The sequence below is a fragment of the Nicotiana attenuata genome, unplaced genomic scaffold (assembly GCF_001879085.1).
Source record: "Nicotiana attenuata strain UT unplaced genomic scaffold, NIATTr2, whole genome shotgun sequence".
Classification (NCBI taxonomy): Eukaryota; Viridiplantae; Streptophyta; class Magnoliopsida; order Solanales; family Solanaceae; genus Nicotiana; species Nicotiana attenuata.
In genome coordinates, this window is record NW_017670375.1 from 355,940 (window position 1) to 374,929 (window position 18,990).

Below are 18,990 nucleotides of genomic sequence, written 5' to 3' on the forward strand. Positions count from 1 at the left end.
GAGTTATCTTCAACAGCAACAGATGTATGTACAATCGGCCACACCCATCTCAGTCATGCCCTTTGGAAGCTGACGGATATGGTTTAAGAGGACAGGATATCAGGATCTGGCTGGGTTAGAGTAACCTAAAATGATGGATGGATGGTTTGCGTTAGTTGACATTTCCGAAGGATATTACAAAGTTGCTAATAGACCTCCTTGTGAGAAACCTAGATGGTGCACTCTAAAATAGTAAAGCTAGAGATGAGTGCTACAAAGATAGGCACTGGAATCCTGGAAAGGATAAATATTATCTTGGTATAGTTCCCGTCCCTAGTAGGGAGATAATGCTAGGCAACCCGAAGAGCTAGTGGATGGAGCAAAGGGGAGCTAAAAGCAAAAGAATATCTTGTTGAAGTTTTCAAAATAAAGTGATAGACAGAAATATTAGCATGAAATAAGAAGAGAGTTAATGAAGCATTATGAGTAAGATGTGATGCACGGATGACAACGGTAGAAAAAAAATGACGGTGTTATAGGATATATAGTCAAGTTAAGGAAAAGACGAGAGGAGCCAGGCCTTGAGACAACAAAAGAGTATAGGCCATAAAGTCATATCCTCATTTCGAGAAATAAGTTCGTGACTCCAACGCGACTACAAGAAGGGAGAGTTAATCCCGGAGTAATAGAAATCAGTATGGGCTGGTGAACAAGATAAACTAAACATGAATTAGGGGCTAAGTGATTTGATAATAGTCAGCATCATGAGAATTTTAGTTGCGTTCCAGCGATAATAGAATGGACCACAGAAGAAGATTCATGAGGAATTCAGAGAATGGTCATTTAGGAAGACGCTTCCCTAAAGCAAGCAATGTGAGCAAAGTTAAGCTTAAGGGACTGTAGGTGCCAGTTACACTAGGTGTTTCCCTCGTGAGTAAGGAAATTTGTTATCCTTGGTACAGAAGGATTACCGCAAGGCGAGTGAGGGTCATCAATGATGTGAAAAGACGCCAAAGATGAAGAGGTAAAACATTTATACGTAGATCATCGTAGTACTAAATGTTAGTACTCCCCTAAAGGGGGGAATATGGAGTGATGTGACATAAAGTCAGAATTAAGGGGTTCTAGTAATTATGGAATGGTAAAGGAAGAATGCGATAAAAAATGAAAAAGGGACGAGATTGCACTTATTCAAAGCCTACAGATATGCTACGATTCCAGAACATTATGCAAACACGACGTCAAGGAAAGGAAGTAAGGGTCCCTGCCCAAGATATTATTGATAGATAAGGAGTCAATGCGAGACGTAAGTTAAGACAAAGGAAATAACCCAAGAAATATTACGCGGAATATTGATATGACAATGGGCCAACGAGTAGTCAGTAATTGATTCAGGAAGAGCCTAGTTATGGCTAAACAGGAGGTTGCAGACGAGTTAGCAGATCGTGCAAGATAAATATAGTAAAAACCAATATGGGATATTCAGTCTCACAGATATGATATCATGACCTTGAGAAATACTCAGATAGGAGTTGGGTTAGTTAATGATACTGTATGAGTGTTATGGAATAAAAGACAGTCCCACGGGGAAGACAGTCTAAACTTCATTTCAGAAGCAGCCGTACGAGCACATGAGTGTAGAGGTAGGTAACTACGGATAATTATAGGCGAGGAAGGACATCAAAAAAATTCCGTGGGATACAATATAATAAGCTCGCAGCTTTACAAGAGTTAGAAGGTCCTCCCTAAGTACTACAATGAAAGACTAGCTGAACAAATAAGGAAGAAGGCTTCAACCTAAGCACAGTGACCTAAAGAGGAAATGGTCATGTAACAACAGTCTCACAAAAACATTGTATGCACTCCATAAGAAAGTGGTCCGGCACCTGTCGTGGCTAATGAGCGGGAAGTGAAACCAAAAGTAATGGTCGAAATCATATTAATTGCACAAAAGAAAAAAATAAATTTTTCGGCATGTGTGGGCACTAAGATAAGCCAAGTATTCATGCAACAAGTGGTAGAACGACCAGGAAAGGCAATTGCTCTCATTTAAAGAAAGTTGAGAAGGAATGAAAGGAATTATTCGGTCAATGATCCAGAAATAATTACATTATGAATGCACCTAAGATTTCGGGGTATTATGCAACATATATGTTGACAATCATACAGTCGTAGAAGACTCTGGTATAAGTTAAAAGAAATAATTGAGTCCAGGTTATAGACAAAGGATTGAATTGTTAGATGATGGTATCACGGATATTCCATATGTGATGCAAGATTTTAAGGTAAGTAAGGAAAAGGTGAACAATGTACGAGATACTCAAATTCAGAAGGTTGTAAATAGTCCATACTTCAGATAGAAGGCCAGAAGTGCTGAGACTCAGTATCCAGGAATGATAGCGGTGTTGTCAATGGCATATCTTCCAGCCTACGATTTCTACGTATCGAGAGGTATAGTTAAGAGAGTAAAGAAGAGTTAGAGACGATGTGATGTCTCGCTTGATGTTCCAGAATAACACAAGGAAATCTATAATGCAAGCAAGTTGAAGGAAGGTTGCGACTAGTATAAATGGATATGTGTAGGTCGCAAGCTGAAGTATGGTAGAGCGACAAGGTTTTAGGAAGACAGGAGTAAGGATAATAAAAGGCGAGTGAGAAGGTGACAAGAATGGATAAGTCATCGGGATTAAGCCCATGAAAACAAGAGGGACAATGGTTTCTCTAAGTTATAGAAAGTTCAGTATAGCCTGAATGAACTCAAAAGAGTCTGAGACTAATAGCATCTAGAAAGAAATGGAATGCTGCCCTGGTAATCGAATGGGGGGTGTGATTGTGATACATAAATGATGACGTTTGGGCCTTCGATTAAGTAATGACTTGAAGAGGATTTCATGAATTGTACAGGATTAAAATACCCATGTAAAGTGAGTCATATTGGGATGCTATAAAATACGGTTATGGAAGTATAGTATCGCCCCTAGGTGGATCAATCTAATTACTCCAGATGTTCCTCAATGCCACGTGAGCCCTAGTAATTACGTAAGAAGTTCCAAGTTATCAGTGGTAAATTCTAGATCAATATTGAGGTGAATCAACAATAGATGGACAAAAGTCACAAAGTATGAGATGAGATTAGGCCGTCATTCTTAAGATGAACAGTAATTAGGGAGCACTAAAGGACTTGGATTTATACATATAGGATAAGCAACGAAAGAAACTGGGAGTTTGGTAGCAGACCTTAGTAAGGATAAATCGAGGTAAGAGTTATGGTATAATATGACCTACCTAGGTGTAGTAAAGTTATACGGATGGATAAACGAATTAAGATATAGCAATATTCGTGAGTTCAACAAAGTACCGAACGAAGAATTCGGTATACCCATAGATGCCTAGAGGGACATCTTATCAAGCTCTGTATATGATTACAAAGTGAAGCCTAGAGATTGGGTAAAAGCTGGAGGATAAAGGAAAGAAGAGTCGCATAGGCGTACTTACAAGGAAAAAGTCGTACAGGCTGCATGACAGAATGTAGCAAGAGTTACGAGATTGGAAGAATCCCGACCACATGCCGTGGTGTAAGAAAGAGACCTACAAGTAGGAATACCCTAGACTTTGGATTTATTCACAGAACAACTACCTAAGATGACGAAGAGACTACGAAAGTATTAGCAAGGACTATAGGCTATAATAACGATAAGTGCATCAGTTAACATTCGAGGACAAATGTTCCAAAAAGGGGAATGATGTTACATCCCGCATTTTTGTACGATAAAGTTTCGTCGTAAGTTAATCGACGTAAGTTCGGGAATGAGATTATTGTGAGATTATAAGTATTGTACTATTTCAAACAAGCGATAAGTATATTCGTGGAGGCGAGGGTGAGCGAATCAAAGAAAATGAATTTCGTCAAAATTTGGGGTCTAAGCTATAATACCCCGTATTTATGGACTAGTTCCATACAAGGTACCACATGACCATGATAGTGAGGTGTATAAAGTGTATTAAAAGTGAGTAGCATTTGATGATAATCCATAATAATGTGAATTATTGGATAATGGGGGAATTATCTAGTTAATTAATTAGTGGTTGATTAATCAAAGTCTTTGGATAAGAGTAATGAGCCAAAATGTGGCAGCATGATTGAGCTTAAATAAGTGACTCTTACACCACTAGCAAGGTGGCACACTTAGGAGAATTGTTTGCAACGTATTACCAAGTCTTGAGGAAACAAGAAAATCATTATCTTTTATTCTGTTGCTTAACTCTCCATTTTTTTCCCTTTCTTCTAGCAAATTTAGTCATCTTTAAACAAATTATCAAGAAGGAGAATTATAATGGGGTTGAAAGAGAAGAATGGTGCTAACCAAATGAATAATGTTCAGACGTGGGTTATTATGGAAACTGAAAATGGTATTTCTGATGATTATTCCCTTCAGTCAAGTTCTTTGGAATTTTCTTCTTCCTCTTCTTCTTTGTTTGAGCTAGATGATGATGCTTCATCTAATGGAACTTTGTATGAGTTGTCTGAATTAATGGATCAATTACCTATCATATAATAGGAAGGGGATTTTGCGATTCTAAGGGAGTACAGTGCAATCTTTCTCAAGAATATTATATGGATTTTCCACTACTTCGATCCGACGTTACATGAGTGTCGCAAAAGACGTGTGTTAGAGGAATTTTCAAGAGAATTGACTCAGGTATGTTAAGGTTATCTCTTCTTTCTTTTGGCATGATCTATACGACACAAACGAAACGAGAAAATGCACAACTTCCATAAATGACTCTATTCGTAGAAATATTAGAGGTGCCTATGTTCTTGAATTCCCATGTGTCCTATTATTTTATCATCTCTTCATGGGTCTCAGAAAAATACGCAAGTTGAAAAAGTTTACTTCATGATATTACTCAAAGGTATAATGTTCTTACGACGTTCTGAAAGATTTTATTGACGTACTTCTCATGCATTGCTACATTTATATTGACCCATGACCAGATGGCGTTATATACGCGTATATATGTATATGATATATACATGGGAGGGAAAAGGTTACGGCCTTATATACGTACCACCACCTGATCAGCTGGAATACGTTGATGATTTTGCCAACAGTGGCCGAGATGATATGATGAGATGCCCTCAGAGGCTTGATGATGTTATGAACACGTGTACCTATGCACGACATGACATTCATACGCATATGCATAAAACTATAAGTATTTTATGATTTACAGAGTTATTCAGACTTACATGTCAAGTCTTTTACTCTATGTTTCTCTCATGTCTATTATTTACTGATTTTCATTCCTTACATACTCGGTACATTAGTTGTACCGACGTCCCTTTTGCCTGGGGACATTGCATTTCATGCCCGCAGATTCCGATAGACAGGTTATGAGTCCTCCAAGTAAGCTATCAGCTCAAAAGGTGTTGGTGCGCTCCATTTGCTCCGGAGTTGCCTATTTGGTCGGTATGATTAATACATGTATTGATTGGTACGGCGGAGCCCTGTCCCGACCTTTATGATATTATGTATTCCTAGAGGCTTGTAGATAGATATGATACATACGGATACTTGTATGGCCTTGTCAGCCTATGTTTTGAGTATATAAAGGATCATGCCGTCCTTATAGGACCGTACGTCATATGTAAAGTTTGGATTACATATTGGGTCGTCCAATGTCGAGTATTTCCCCATGTTATATTCTACTTATCTCATGACAGCCTCTCTGGCTCATTTACCTATGATAGTATGATAAGAAAGATACGTTACATAGGTACTCGATTGAGCAAGGTACCGGGTGCCCGTTGCGGCCCATCGGTTTGGGTCCTGACAGGTCCCTTCGACTCTCCACCAAATGATAAAATTCCCGACATCGGACGGTGTAAAAACAGTGTACGGGGAGCAAATGCTGCAAAGGAAATGTTTGCGGTCGACGAGGTAGTACCGGTATCGACGGAAGGGTCGGGCGTCAAAGGTAAACAGGAAACCAAATAGCAATCACAACCACCAGCCTCGACCGAATCGGGAAAGCAGGAGATAGAAGAAGAAGAGGAGGATTTTCTAACCCTCGAACCTTTATTGTTCGCAAAGACTCCGACGCTACCAAATCAACTGTCGAGGAGCTGGAACATGTTATATTAATCGAGTACCTACCCGAGCGAAAGGTATACCTGGGAACGGGGTTAGCCCCCGAACTTAGGAAAAAAATTATTCAATTTCTTATCGATAACATGGATTATTTTGCTTGGTCCCATTTATACATGACAGGGATCCCACCGGAGATAACAACACATCGGCTAAGCTTTGATCCCAGGATCAAACTGGTGAAACAAAATAGAAGGCCCAGTCCGAGGTAAAGCATGCATTCATAAAGGACGAGGTAATTAAACTTCTCAAAATAGGGTCCATTCAGGAGGTAAAATACCCCGAATGGTTAGGCAATGTAGTCGTAGTCCCTAAAAAAGGGAACAAACTTAGAATGTGTATAGATTACAAGGATTTGAACAACGCATGCCCTAAAGACTCTTTTTCACTACCTAACATCGATCGCATGATCGATGCCACAGCTGGCCACGAGATCCTTACCTTTCTCGACGCCTATTCCAGGTACAATTAAATTCAGATAAACCCGGAAGACCAGGAGAAGACCTCATTTATCACCAAGTATGGAACATATTGTTATAATGTAATGACCTTCGGGCTAAAAAATGCAGGAGCTACTTGCCAACGCCTAGTAAATAAGATGTCCGAAGAACAAATAGGTAAGTCAATGGAAGTTTATATTGATGACATGCTAGTTAAGTCCCTGCGCCCAGGCGACAATTTGGCTCATTTGCAGGAAACGTTCGAGATTTGGAGGAAATATAACATGAAACTCAACCCCGAGAAATGTGTTTTCGGGGTCGACTCGGGCAAGTTCCTAGGCTTCATGGTGTCAAATTGGGGGATCGAGATCAACTCCGATAAAATCAAGGCCATCGAAGACATCACCGTCGTGGACAGCGTAAAAGCCATGCAGAGGCTAACTGGCGGATAGCTGCTTTAGGATGATTTATCTCGAGGTTATCGGATCGGAGCCACAGATTTTTCTCTTTACTCAAGAAAAAGAACGATTTCACCTGGACCCCGGAGTGTCAACAAGCATTAGAGGAATTAAAGTGATACATATGGATCCCACCATTTCTTCACACCCCGAAGGTAGATAAGAAACTTTACTTATACTTGGCGGTGTCGGAAATCGCAGTGAGTGGTGTCTTAGTTCGAGAAGACCAAGGTACGTAATTTCCCCGTTTACTATGTAAGTCGAACCTTAGGGGAAGCATAAACTAGATATCCACACTTAGAGAAATTAGCACTTGCACTAATAAGCGCTTCTAGAAAGTTAAAACCATACTTTCAATATCACCCCATATGTGTGTTAACCACTTACCCACTTCGTAATATTTTTCACAAACCCGAACTTTCGGGTCGATTGGACAAATGGGCCGTCAAACTCAGTGGGTACAATATCGAGTATCAACCCCAAACGGCCATCAAGTCTCAAATTTTAGCGAACTTCGTGGATGATTTCACGCCAACCCTCGTACCCGAAGATGAAAAGGAACTCTTGTTAAAATCGGGCACATCATCGAGGGTATGGACCCTTTTCACAGATGGCACTTCTAATGTGAAGGGGTCCAGGCTAGGCATCATTTTGAAGCCACCAACAGGTAGCATTATTAGGTAGTCTATCAAAACTTCTAGGTTGACTAACAATGAGGCCGAGCACGAGGCCATGATTGCAGGTCTCGAGCTAGCTAAAAGCTTAGGGGCAGAAGTCATTGAAGCCAAGTGTGACTCTTTATTGGTGGTGAACCAAGTAAATAAAAGCGTTGAAGTTTGAGAGGATAGAATGCAAAGGTATTTGGACAAGCTACAGGTAACTTTGCACCGCTTCAAGGAGTGGACTCTAGATAATGTACCTCGAGAACAAAACAGTGAGGCCGATGCACTTGCAAATTTGGGATCATTAGTCGAGGAAGATGATATTATCCCAGGGACTGTCGTTCAATTATCGAGATCTGTGGTCGAAGAGGGTCATGGGGAGATAAACTCTACAAGCTTGACCTGGGATTGGAGGAATAAACATGTTTAATATTTAAAGAACGGAAAGCTCCCATCGGACCCTAAAGAGTCGAGGGCCCTACGAACCAAAGCTACCCGATTCACATTGGATGAAGATGGCACATAATACAGAAGGACGTTCGATGGACCATTGGCGATATGTTTAGGGCTGGGGGACACCGATATGTTTTGCGAGAGGTCCATGAAGGTACTTATGGGAACCACTCCGGCGCCGAATCTTTGATTCACAAAATCATCAGAGCAGGGTACTACTGGGATATCATGGGAAAAGACACTAAGGAGTTTGTTCGAAAATGTGATAAATGTCAAAGCTTTGCACAGATGATCCATCAGCCCGGAGAGCAACTTCATTCAGTCCTATCCCCATGGCCATTCATGAAATGGGGGATGGATATCGTCGGCCCTCTGCCAACAGCCCCAGGTAAAGCTAAGTTCATTTTGTTTATGACTGACTAGTTTTCTAAATGGGTGGAAGCACAGGCGTTCGAGAAGGTCAGAGAAAAAAAAGTTATAGACTTCATCTAGGACCACATCGTGTGTCGATTCGGGATACCTGCTGAACTCGTATGCGACAACGGAAAGCAATTCATCGGCAGCAAGGTAACGGAGTTCCTCGAAGAACAAAAGATAAAAAGGATCTTATCGACGCCGTATCACCCAAGTAGAAACGGAGAGGACGAATCAACGAACAAGACTATAATTCAAAACTTAAAGAAAAGGTTGAGCGCGCTAATGGGAAATGGAGAGAAAGTTCTACCCGAAGTTCTTTGGGCGTATCGAAAGACATCGAAGTCCAGCACGGCGGCAACCCTGTTCTCCTTAGTATATGGCCTCGAGGCCTTAATTTCAGTCGAGGTCGGGGAACCTAGCACCAGATTTCGACATGCAACGGAGGAATCAAATAACGAGGCTATGAATACTAGCCTCGAACTATTGGATGAAAAACGAGAAGCTGCGCTTGTTCGGATGGCTGCACATAAGCAAAGAATCGAGAGATATTACAATAGAAGAGGCAACCTTCACCAGTTCGAAATCGGGGACTTAGTTCTAAGGAAAGTCACCCTCAATACTCGAGACCCAAACGAAGGGAAACTAGGCCTAAACTAGGAATGACCATATCGAGTCCTCGGTGTCACTGGAAAGGGATATTACAAACTTGGCACAATGGAGGGAGAACAATTGCCAAACAATTGGAATGTATCACTACTCAAACGATATTATTGCTAAGGTATGACTTTCTCCCTTTTCCATTTGTGTTTGATACTAACTTATTGCAGGTGTTCGATCGAGGCGTCGAGAAAACTCTTCAACACGGAGATCTTAGGTTTTAAAGCACGCGTTGCAGTCTTTATCCCTCAGATCGGTTTTTATCCCGAATGGGTTTTTCCGGCGAGGTTTTTAACGAGGCAATAATTATGTGCTACCTGAGGAAAATTCAATAGTATCCAAGGCTTCTTTTCAATCAACCTCGAATAATGGGGGGCATCACCCTCGGAGGTTATATTTTCGAGAAAAATACTTCATGTCAAAGGGTCTTGATCGGGAAACCTTGTAATGGGCCAAACGGTCGAGTAAACCGTGTCCACATATATTAGTCGAGCCCCGATGGCAAAACATGTACACATGTATAAATTATTCAAAGAAGCATTCTTTCTATATCAAAACACTTTGTGTCTCAAAGAACATTTGCTACCATGTGAGCTTCATACTTATGATTTTGTGAGAAATGGCTCAAGGTCCAAGCGCAAATATACCTCGAACACTCGGGGACTTTCATCGACAATCAACATATTCTAGTTATCTAAACTCGAGTTCATAAGACCTCAAGAGGGGCCCCTCGATCAATAGGCGAAGGCCATCTTTCTCGGGGACTAACACCTCGAACAAGTATGAAGTGTTATTGGGGAATAAGCCCAAAAGGCATACCCAAAGGCTACGACCAAATTAATGCGGCTCGGAGACGTCTGAACCCCGCAATCAAAATAGGCCTTCAAGTTCTTTGAAAAACTAGTTAGAAAGGGCTACCCTTGGCAAATAATAAAAGGGCTTCGATAAAATCAGCCCTCGAAAAACCTTAAGAGGTATCAAAATTATTTTAACTCAAACGTGCTAAGGCACAAAAAGTATAAGGGTTTCAATCAACATCGAACCCTCAAAAAACCCAATGGGTAAAAAATACATGCTAAGGCATAAAGAAATTTTCACTAAGTATTTTTAGCCAAAAGAGAGGAATAATAGCCATCTTTTAGAGGCCATAACGGCCCAATCTGAAAGAGCCTAAGGGCTTATACACATAGTGTTCGAGATGTTGTTCTCATTCAATCCGAATCCGAGGGGTCGATTTTCCCGAGCCCAAATAAATAATAACTTGATTATGGCTCGGGGACTCACCGTTATCCAACACAACTCCTTAAGGGTCTATGCCTCGAAGTTCGAACCATATTCAAACTCGATGATTGTAACTTCGAGGAAGCCACCCGAGATAAAGTCTCGAATACACCATTCAAAGCATAAGATTGTGCGAAAATTTTACAAGGCAAAAAACATATCATTAAAGATCGGGAAAGCATTCAGGAGAAATTTTCCTTTATATATTTGAAAAAGCATATGCAAAAGAGACCAGAAGAGGTCTTACAAAAAGAAAAAGAAAATATCCTAAGTATGCCCCGGGCTGGTTTCTCGCTCGGGAGTGGCTTCTCCTTAAGGCCCCTCATCATTGTCAGACCTGCCTTGGCTGCCTTCATCATCATCATCGTTGGAAGAGGAGACAAGAAATCTGGCATCAACTTCAAGCGCTTTGCTTAAGCTATCTCTTCAGAGAGGTCGTAACCTCGAGCGTGGATTTCCTCGAGGGTCTCCCTCCGGGATTGGCACTTGGCCAATCATTGATCCGTCGCTCTCGATCGGAGGCTTCCCTTAGCTGTGTTTGAGCAGCCTCAGCATCGGCCAAGTATACAGCAATGGTTTTGTCAGCCGCAATCTTCGTGTCCTTGCCTCAGCAAGCTTGACCTCGAGCTCGTCAATCCTTTTGGCCTGGGCCAAACTTTTCTCTTTAGCCCCCCGAAGTTGAGGCTCGGTCGATGCCAGTTTTGACAAAGCAGCCTCTTTCTCTGCAGCAAGGCGGTCCATGTTCTCTTTCCACCGATCGCAGTCGGCCTTGATCTGATCGACCTCCCCTCGAAGCAGCTCGATCCTCTCCAGTTTTTGCGGCACCTGAGACACTGAAGTATTAGCCTCCATAGCTGGGTCGAGTAGACCGTACTCTTTCAAAATGATAGTTACTTGCTTATCTAGATCGACCTTATCTTTACGAGCCTTAGCCAAGTCTGCCCGAAGGTCCCTGAGCTCCTCCTCCTTTTGATTGCAAAGGAGCTTCAAAGCGTTCCTTTCATCCGAGGTCTTCAGGAGCTCGGCCTCGCATTGGCTCAGGTCGGCCCTAAACTTGGTGAAAGCCTACACAGAAAGAAAGATACAAGTTAGGGTAAAAGGAGAAGAAGGAAAAGAAAATTGCAACGATAGGAATTAATGCTTACTCAGGATAAGAGGCATTGAGCCTCTTCAAAAAGGGTAGATGCTTCGTTGAGATTGGCGGCGTCATCGACTCCGGTAAAGCAATCCCCGAAGGGATCCTCTTCACTGGGGAGTCCACCAAGTCAGGCATCTGCAGAGTCCGAACCTCCCTTATGGCCTCCTCAAAATAAGCCGGTAGAGAGGGAGAGTGACCTATTATCATGGCCCTGAGCAAATCACTCGGGACGCTCTATTCAGCCCTGGGGATCTCGAAACCTGCCCCATCCAGTGTGCTTGTTGATGGTCGAGGAACGATCTCGACCTCGGGTGGTCTAGGGGTTTTGCCCGCATCTTTCTTCGAAGCCTCCTCATCATGAGGCAGCGTCTCCGGCTTGGAGGGCTTGGCAGCTTCAACCAGCTTCCTGGCTTGAACTACCAGCGCCGAGTCTTCATCCTCATCTTCTTCTTCTTCTACATCCAGCTGGTGGACCGATTCTATATCCATAGGAACGAGATTTCTCCTGCGTCTGCGAGCTGGAGCCTTTTTATCTTGGGGGTCTTCGGGCTTCGAGACCCTTTTCCTCTTATTATCTTTCCCTGATTTTGGAATCGGGAACTCAATCTCTTCCCCAGGCGGGGCCGGCCTCATTTCAGAGATATCTCCAATGCCTGCGTGAAGGAGAATCAAGTATGAGTAAAGAGTCATCTCCGATAAAGAGGAAAGCATCAAAAGCTTACAAGATGAACTTACCATGATGTTTGGCTTCCCATCTGCCCCTCGCCAAGTCACGCCAGCAGTGCTCGTTATAAGAGGAGGTCGAGGCTAGTCTCCAGACCTAGTCTTCGAGGTCGGTGACCACATAGGGCATCCAAGCGATCGCTGCGAAATAGATGAAGGCATCACATAATGCAAAAACGGAGTACAAAGGCTAATGGGTAAAAAGCTTCACTTACGTTTGGGGTTCCACTTCTTTAGGAACGGCATCTTCTCTGCTGGGATTATGTCACAGGTCCTCACTCGCACAAACCGGTTCATCCAACCCTGATCTTTATCCTCGTCGTTGCTAGGAAAAAAGGCCTTGGTCGCCCGGCGTTGGAGCTTGATCAACCATCGGAAAAGCTGAGGTCGATATAATCGATTGAGATGGTTGAGGGTGAACTCCCGCCCCTCGGCCTTGCTGGAAAAGAAATGGAGCATGATCAATATACGCCAGAAAGAAGGGTGGATCTGGCCGAGGGTGACCTGGTACCTCTTGCAAAAACCGATGATGACTGGATCAATGGGACCCAGTGTGAAGGGTTAAGTGTAGACATTTAGGAACCCCTCCACATGAGTGGTGATACTCTCCTCGGGGGCGGGGATCTGTACCACGACCTCGTCCCCCCAGCCACAATCTCTCTTCATGGCCTCGAGGTGTTTCTCTATTATCGAGCAAATATATCACGATACATGCTCACATCGGCCAGGGATCGCGGGGGGATTCTCGACTTTAAAGTTGTTCTTTGTGACACAGGGGCCGGGAACAATCTCATGAAGGGTCGGCGCTTTATCACCGACTAGTCGGGAAGAGGAGGAGGAAGCTTTCTCCTTTTGAAGAATGGTTTTGGAGGTTTTCTCCATTGATTCAGGTTAGAGGAAGCGGAAAGAGGTGGAGTTTGATATTTTTTGGTGCTAAAAGGGTTGGATCAATAGGTAGTGAAAGACAGAGACGAAGAGAGGGAGATCAGGAAAGTTTGAAGGTGGAAGCAAAGTTTTTTATTCAAATAAGAAGCCCTGTATTTATAGGCACACGGTGACGGTTCAGTGGCGCTAGTGGCCGATTTCCACTGGCAAGCATTTAATGTTTTGGGGAAACAAACCAAAGGGACGTTTCGGTCACCTCGAGCGCTTGCCTCACGGGGATGACATCATCATCAGGGCCTCCGGAAAACCGAGGTTCAAGTTGTTTCTTATCATTTTATTCTAAGAAACGAGGGGACTATCTGTATACGGTTGAAATCGGGGCTACCCAATTTTGTTCTTCGATGGAAAAGGTGATACCACGTCGAGAGGCCAGGACGCGGAGCTCGGGGTCGAGGCTCCTTTCCAGTATCGAGGTCGAGGTCGATATCATTTGCCAAGGTCGGAAGAAGGCCTACTTTGAGATAATACCGTTATGATTTAGTAACATAAAGAGCGAGATACCCGCGACGGCCCGAAGAACACGGCGTAAATTTCAGAACGGATTGGTCCTTGGAGGTTAGACAGCTGTCCAATACAAATTCCTACTGTAATAAGAAGTATACCTTATTTAGGACTCCCCTATTATATAAAGGGGAGACCATTCGTTTGTAAGAACGGTTCATTGACAAGAGAATATACATTCATCACTTTCTTGCTTACTGTTCATCAGAGTTTCCTTATAATTTGTTGTTCTTGCTAACCCACCTCGAGACTATCAAAGGTCAAGGTCGAGATTTAGCTTGTACACGGGTTTGACTTATTTCATTCTGTAATTTATCTATTTAATTCCTTATTTATCAATTGGTATTGGATTAAATCACATATCCTTAAAACCACAATATAAATTTAATTGTTACTCGGATTCCAGGGTAAACAATAAGCTCTACTGAAATATACTAAGAATCCCTAATATTATACTGTTCGAACACAAAAGAAGCAGTAGCATAAGATCTCTAAAAGGAGACTCCGGGGCCTACGAGCGTCAAGCAAGTATACCTTGAAGTCTTTGCAAAGTTTGAGTCAAATAACTGGCGTCCGCGGTAGCGTAGCATGAGTACACCACAACGGTACCTAGTAAGTATCAAGCCTTACCTCGGTAGAGTAGTGACAAGGTTAGGTCAAGACACCTACTAGACATAGAAACTTATGCAGAATATTAATATAATCGAATAATTAAAAGTAAATAAACAAATGACAACAAATAGATTGATGTTATAAGGCTAGCAATGGAGATTACGGCAATAAAGGACAACAAAGAGTGAATATATGATAAGAACAACAAGTGATCAAACACGGTCAAAATACATGTAAAACGAATGGAGGGAAAACAATAATTGTTCAAAGGAACAAGCTTTTTCAACATAGAATGTACAACAAGAATTACATCCGAGGTACAACACCTCATACTCACATTTCACAAGTCACAATCACAATCTTCCTTATAGCTCCGCGTGAGCCTTGCATATATATTTTTTTTAAACATTTTACTCGAAATAGCTTCAGGCGCTTTAGCCCCCTTATCTCACCACGTGGCTTCAAGTAATTGCCTTACTAGCAATGCGCATATAAATCCTACCTTATCACACCGCATGCGCATCCATCCCTATGCTTATACCGCCGCATGTGCATCAATATCACATCGCAATAATCAACTCACACCACACGTACCCATATGCCACAACATTGCCCAAGTCAACAAGACCAATATTACCACAACTGATAGCCCACGGCTCAACCAAAATATGTACAAGAATCTCAACAACAACAAAATGAACGAGAAATGACTCGACAAGGAAAGGTATTCTAATAACCAACAATTTCAACCGCGAACGTGTTAATAGCTCTCAACAACTAAAACTTCAATAATTCAATAATAAAAGTACTTCCATGAATTGGCATCTTCAAATTCTAATGCATAAATAAGCTTAACTATGAAAGATATAGTATGAAGTAGAAACTACGACTAAATGCATGAGAATAACTCAATAAAAGAAAAAATAGCATGTAAAAATGTTTACCGTGAAAATGGTAATTACAATTAAATTTGATTATGGGATTCTAAAAATATGTGATCTATTTTTATGCCGGTCGTTAAGCAGTTGATGCTATATATGCGAGACTTAGAAGCGAAATAAGAGTTAAAGATAAGGTGATGATCAAACCGATAGATTAACAGTCGGGGCCTCGAGCTTGTCGATTCGAGGGCCTCGAGGTCGATCCCGGGGCTCGACTGTGAGCTATTGAAGGTATTCAAGTATGACTAACAGTTATGATAAAATCAAAGAAGGCTCTTTATGGCCAATGATAAGCAATAAATGATGAACAATAATGAAGATAATAAATGAGAGCAATAATATCAAGAGAATATGTTAGAAAGCAGAGAGAATGTTCATGTATATTTCGTGTGAAGCAGCTGAAGCAACAGATCCCTACAATATGGCAAGGACCCCCTTTATATAGAAAGGAGGGATCCCATCATAGTATAAACACATTTATTACAAAGATATAGAGATGGGACAGCTAGTTGACGTCATGATGTGGGCTCAGACTAGCCTGATAGACTTTGTCGGCTCCAGCTGCACTCCTTGGGAACCCCCCTTTTCCCGATATAGCCGTTGGTCTGCATGGCTCCGAGGTCGAGCATCGACAGCCCTTAAAAGTGAACCTCGACCCCAGTCTCGAGCCTTGGGAAGTATGTTCGCGGGCCATCATAATGACGGAGAAATTGGACCCCCCGATTTTACCGTGCACAGATAGTCTCCGCATTTCTTAGAGTGAAAGTGATAAGAAAATACCTTGAATTTCTGCCCCCTCTGATACTTTTGTAGCGACGACAGTCATAAGGTGCCAAAAGTAGATGCACACGCAGCCCCTGAAGGTCTTTGCATTGATTATGGCAGTTAGCTGTCTTTTGGCCTCCTTCAACGTGCACGCGGGGTTTCTATAATTACTCTCCTTCTTGTTCTTTACAACTCACTATATTTCCATCCCCTAGAAAAGGTTCGTTCTACCTTTAGTTCTGTTCTTTCTTAGGAACGCAGTTCCCCTTTTTCTTCCGAAATTTTCTAGGAATGGCGAAAACTTCCGCCTCTACTTCTCAGGAAAATGTGACCTCATCCTCTTCGCTTTTATCTCAAGGTGAAGCGGGCATACCTCCTTGTGCTGAGGAATATGTCCCAAGATTCTTTGTGATGGCTTCTGATTTCAAGGTTGAGAGGCCTTCTTCGAAGCCGGGGCATCGTGAGCCCGTGACTCGGTATATTAGCTCCATAACAGACGTCGGAAGAGTGAGAGCTGATTGTCATTGGGGGGGACGTTGTGCTTGTGGAGATCCCTGCTTGGGAGGAAGATATTACGACATATAAAGCTGATTTTCTCAGTGTGTATACTTACCCGTTTACACTAGGGCCGGTGGGGCCATCTTCGCCCCCGATCAATCCCGTGATTCTCGACTTCTACCAACGGTATCAAGTGACCCTTGGCCAAATTCATCCTTCATTATGGTGTGTTTTTTACATGATCAGGCACTAGTGAACATGATCGAGGAGATGTCCTTCACCCTCGATCATCTGATCAGGATATACAGCCCATGTCTCTTCCGTGTGGGTCTAATCAAGCTCCGCTGCCGAGCCCCGAGGGCCCTCTTCGCCTATACCGAGGAGTTCGAGAATGGGGGATGGATAAGCCGATTTGTCCGAGTAAGGACTTCTGACCTGATCCCGGCGGAAAGGATGCCGTTCCCCGAGAGGTGGAATGTGGAACGTAAGTAGACACATTATCTAGCATTCCCTTGCTTCGCTTTGACTACGTTCTTCTAGGCACTTAATTTTTCTTGCCAATGCAGCCGCAGCAATTTACCCTGGCGCGGTTCCGGACCACCCGAATTGGGTCGGCCGTCTGGACTCGATCTGCCCGTATGTTGAGCGAGTGTGGCATGATCTATCCCAAGCTCGATGGTAAGCTAAGGATCATGGTGAGCCTCTATCCTTGCTGTAGTCACATTTTTCGATCTAAATCGCTATTAGCAGCGCTCTCGTTCCCTATGTTTACTTCTTGCAATTGCGTAGGTCTAGGGGAAGTCCCTTTGATAAAGGGAGCATTGCCTGGCGGGGAGGGTGCTTTGGTACCCGATTAATGGAAGAAAAGGCAAAGGGAATCATCGAACGGACCTTCGGAATCCAAGAAGATTAAGGCGGAAGAAGCTAAGGCCGACCCGGCAGCCCTAACTCCGGAATTGGCGGGAAACCCTCGAGTTGAAGGTGAGGGGGAAAATAGCTTCTCAACAGCGCCCGAGGGAGTGATAAACCTGGCCGATCCTTGGGCCGTAGAGATGGTGGCTTCCGAGCCTGAGTCTGATGTCGTTGCGATCCAGCTTTGTAGCGGAGGGACGACTGAGGGAGTATCGGGTACCGCCCTCGAGCTGGCCGATGGCCAGGGTTCCCCTCGGGCAGCGGTGCCTTCGGTAGGTAATTCGGAGGGGCCTAGTTCTGGAGCCCTAAATGGACAAGGGATGATCCTGATCGACCCTGCTAGTGCCGTGGTCGTGATTGATTCCCTTCAGGAAATGACCCTACCTCCTAAGGGAGTGCAAGATGCCCCGTGCGAAGAACCTTCCAATGCGGGGCGACCTATCAAAGGTGGAGATGCGCTCGAGAGGCTTCCAACCGTTCCCGAGGAAACCCCTGAGATCGATGCTTCGCTCGTCTTTGGTGAGATGAGCAGGCTTTGCGAGCAGGTAATTTGTGCGAATCCTGTCTATCGCTCTAGCCTCGGTTGTTCTGACCTTTGCCTTTCTAACTTATCTTTTTCATGGCTTCAGGCCAAGGCACTTTATAGTCAGACTTTCACCCGGTATCAGGATGAGGTGACCCGTCATGAGCGCAAGAAGGCTCACCTTACTGAACAGGTTACTTAGTCCCCGTTTTGGACTTATCTGAATGTTTTGCCGGATCCTAGTGTTTTAACATCTTGGATCTGATTTGTGCAGTTTGAGAAGGAAAGTGCTCTGCTGAGGGAGGAGCTCCGGGCCAGAGACTCTGAAGTCTCCAAACTCAAACGACATATGAGGGAGATAACTTCCGAGAGGGATTCCCTCCAGGAGAAGGTGACCTTAGTCGGGCGTCAGCTTAGTGATGCGAGGAAGGATAGTGACAAGTACAGAGGTCTCCATTATGAACTAGTAGCGGCATTATCCGAGATCAAAACTGAAGTCGAGGCGCTTATATCATTGCATAGAGAGGATGCCATTGCGACGAGCGCTCAAATCGGGAGGGCGCCTGAGGGGGCCGATCCGAAATTGACTCAAGTTGTGGAGCATGCTCGATTGGGATCTTGAAGGCAGGCTTTTGGGGACGTGCATGCGGGAGATATCATTCTGCCTGCCGAGCTCGGGAGGGTGGAGACCCTAGATAGGAAAGATGCTGACTTGCTTGCTTTCGGAGGTGTGCCGGGCAGTGGCTCAAGAGGTGATAAAAATGAAGGCGGAGCCACCGGAGGGGAAGAGGCCGCTGAAGGACCCGTAGTTGTTGGGGTGCAACCCTTAGTGAAGCCATCGAAGATGCAGGCTCGATGATAGATTAGGATTTTGTTTGCTCCTCTCCTTGTAAGGGTTTTTTCAATATTTGTAAACATCCCCCTTGTGGGCCATAA